Source organism: Cebus imitator, unplaced genomic scaffold, assembly GCF_001604975.1.
Source record: "Cebus imitator isolate Cc_AM_T3 unplaced genomic scaffold, Cebus_imitator-1.0 Scaffold145, whole genome shotgun sequence".
Lineage (NCBI taxonomy): Eukaryota > Metazoa > Chordata > Mammalia > Primates > Cebidae > Cebus > Cebus imitator.
In genome coordinates, this window is record NW_016107460.1 from 4688471 (window position 1) to 4692468 (window position 3998).

Genomic DNA, 3998 nt, shown 5'->3' on the forward strand with positions numbered 1-3998 from the left:
GCTCACCGCAACCTCTGCCTCCTGGGTTCAGGCAATTCTCCTGCCTCAGCCTCCTGAGTAGCTGGGATTACAGGCACGCGCCACCATGCCCAGCTAATTTTTTGTAGTTTTAGTGGAGACGGGGTTTCACCGTGTTGACCAGGATGGTCTCGATCTCTTGACCTCGTGATCCGCCCGCCTCGGCCTCCCACAGTGCTGGGATTACAGGCGTGAGCCGCCGCGCCCGGCCGTGGTTCCTTTTTAAACGCAGGAGCCGCTGTCCTCTTTTTTCACTGAATGGTCATCGTGGAAAGTGAGAAGGATGGTGGGGCCCCGCCCATGGAGGAGACAAGGTCACAGGTGGGGAAGCCAGACCCTCGAGCATGAAGTGGGGGGCATAGCCCCATCCTGTCCTAGACACCCCCAGATAGGCCAGCATGGGAGAAGGGGCATCCATCCCTGGCTCTGGGTGGCCGTGGCCCAGTGAAGGGTCTCCGCTCCCATCAAAGGAAGTGGAGGCCCCCAGGGGCAGGTTCTGTTCAGCCCACATTTATGGAGCTGTATGCTGGGCAAGGTGAGGGGGCAGGCAGGCTCTGTTCAGCTCACATTTCTGAGGCACTTACTGTATGCCTGGCAGTGAAGGGGCACAGGGGCAAGCTCTAGTCACATCCTATCTGTGAGGCACCTGCTGTATGCTGGGCAGTGGGCAGAGGTTGGCTGCTTGGGCTGGCCCCTCCCATGGATGAGAGACAGGCTCACGGGGGGAAGTTAGAACTCCGAGTGTGAAGTGGGGGGCACAGGATGGGGGTGGCCCAGACCCAGTGAACTGGAGCCGTGCCAGGCGCAGAAGGAGCAGGGGCAGTGACTCGCGGCTTCGGGCCGCCCAGGTCCTGCCCAGCGCTGCCTATGCCATCTGCAGGAAAAAACAAGGACTTCCGCCTCCCTGTGCTCCCTACCCCACGCCCATGTGGTCAGGATGTGACTGTCAGCACGGGGACTTCCGCAGGGCTTTCCCAGACAGGTGGCTGCCTGTCTGGTCTCAGCCTCCCCTAAGCAACTTTCCAGGATCTTGCAGAAACACCCTCCCAGGCCTGGGCCTTTCCTGGTCTGTGCAGGGCTGAGGCCGGATGCTGGGCTGTGACCCCAGATGGCAGGCGGGAATGCTGGGGCCACTCTGCCGGAGCCTGGGCTTGTTTGAAACCTACAATCTAAAACTCTAAAACCCTCAAGAAAACACAAGCCTCTTGATGTTGGATTTGGTAGGGAGTTCCTGTAGAAATAGATATACGGGACTTTATAAAAATGAATTCATGTAATGAAAGTCAACACATGGAACAGGAGAAAATGTGTCAGATCAGGCATTCCGTCTAGAATATGTAAAGAGTCCTTACACCCAGCAGCATCAGAAACAACCACTGGATTAAATTGAATAGGAGAATGGACCCGACACACAAATGGCCACCATACCCATGAAACGAGGCTCCACCGAGCATTAGGGAACTGGGAAATGCAAATCAGAACAGTGGGGAGGCCGCCTCAGGCCCCCCGTACAGAGAGTAATAAATTTTTTTTGAGACAGTCTCACCGTGTCACCCAGGCTGGAGTGCAGTGGCGAGATCTCTGCTCACTGCAACCTCTGCCTCCTGGGTTCAAGCGATTCTCCTGCCTCAGCCTCCTGAGTAGCTGGGATTACAGGTGCCCACCACCATGCCTGGCTAATTTTTGTATTTTTAGTAGAGACAGGATTTCACCCACGTTGGCCAGGCTGGTCTTGAACTCCTGACCTCAGGTGATCCACCCACCTTGGCCTCCCACAGCACTGAGATTACAGGTGTGAACCACCGAGCCTGACCTGGAGAACAGTAATTGCTGATGAGGAAGGGGAGAGGTTAGAATTCTCCTGTGTGGGGCTGTTGGGCCCCACAGGGTCGTGGGGTGTCCCTTATGCTGTGCTGAGGTGCAGGATCCAAGAAGTAAGGAGACAGGACACTGAAGAACTGGTGAAGAGCATCTGGACTCGGGGGACCACGTGACCTGTGGGGGAGATCAGCGAGAGCCCCAAATGCCCAGAAGCATCTGTATTTGTTAGGTACAGGCAAGGAGAAAGGTCGTGAGTGAGGCCATCATCTATAGGCTTAGTAATTGGGCACATGTAATCACGTGAGTAGCAAGCAAAGGGGCCACCCTATTATGTCACCTGGGCAGAGAGGTGGGCCGTGCGCAGTAGGGGGTCGTGCCGTGCACAGTAGCAGAGGGTCGTGTACAGAAAAGCAGTCCACCCCTATTAGGTCACCGAGGCAAGGAGGCGGGCTGTGTGCAGCAGGTGTCGTGCACAGCACTTCTTATCTGGGGGCTGGAGGCTTCAAAGCGTTTCTAATGGAAGGATACTATAAGCCAGTGCAGTGGGAGCTGACAGACGTGTGCTCTTCTCTAAGATATTTATGGGAGGATGATTTGAGCCAGCACAGAAGCGAGAAAAGACTGACAGGGTGCACAGCCACCGCGACTGGTCACACCAGGGGGGTTCTTCTCCCTCGGTTACTTCCAGGATCTCAGCCCTGAGGCCGACTTTCCACAGCAACTGGATGCAAGGTGCTACAACTCCTTTATCAGGAGGAGAGGCTCCTGCTCCAAGCCTGCCATACGGCGTTTGCCCTTTCAGGCAGGGACGCCACCGCCTGGGTCTCTGGTTCTCGTCCTGGTCTGGCTGTTCTCCCATGTACTGCTTCTGTTCTGTGACTGCTCCAGGCATTCCTCCTAGTACAAACCACTATACGGTTGTATGGAAGGCTTCTATAAATCAGCACTAAATGTGTCAGTACCGCTCCGACTACAATACCTGTATGATTATATAGAAAGATTATATAGAGCTAAGTAGATATAAGTATTAAGTTATGATTGTATAAGCTAGGTATATTTAAGCAGTAAGTTACACTTCAGGCACTAATTCTATAAACTAACGTGATTATCTATAAAGAATTATATAAAGGAAATAGCTCACTAATAACACTGTAAACTAAGATATTCTTCAGGCACTAATTGTGCCTGGGGTCTGGACAGTTCTCCTTCCTCGGTGCCCATGGGGGTGTCACCCACACTCCTGTACTCCTGGCGGCAATGTGACATGGAGCAGCCATTGTGGAAACATGAGGGCAGTTCCCTGAGAAATTAAAACCGCAGTTTCCCTGTGATCCAGCCCTTCCACCCTGGGTACAGATCCCAAAGAACTGAAAACATGGACCTGAGCATGTATTTGCACACCCAGGTTCACAGCTGCAGTGTTCACAAGTGCTCCACTGTGGATGCCAGGCAAAAGTTCATCAACAGGTGCGGGAATCAGGCAAATGCGGCCGATAGGTCCAGGGGAAAGTGCTCAGCCTTGAAGAGTAGATTCGGACACAGGCTGTACCATCGATGAATATCGAGGAATTTACGCCACGTGACGTAAGCCATTCATAAAAGGCAAGTGCCAGCATGACAACACTTCTGTGAGGGGCCTGCAGCCGTCAAGGTTACAGAGAGGGGGTGGAGCAGAGCGTGCAGGGGCTGGGAGGCTGTTAGCGCTTCACTGGTGCGGGGCTCCCGTCTAGGATCATCAAAAAAACTCAGGAGCTAAATGCTGGTGCTGGCCGCAGCAGTGTGAATGTACCTAAGGCCACTGAACTGACTCTAAAAATGCTCCACATGGCAAATTTTATGTTATGTATATCTTACCACAATTACAAAATAATTTTTAGGCCAGGTGCAGTGGCTCATGCTTGTAATCCCAGCACTTTGGGAGGTCGAGGTGGATCGCTTGAAGTCAGGAGTTCAAGATCAGCCTGGCCAACATGGTGAAACCGTCTCTACTAAAAATACAAGAATTAGCCAGGCAGAACACATCTGTAGCTCCAGGTAATCCAGGGGCCTGAGGTGGGAGGATCATTTGAGCCTGAGTGGTAGAGACTGCAGTTAGCTGAGATTGCACCACTGTACTACAGCCTGGGTGACAGAGCCAGATCCTGCCTCAAAAAGAAAAA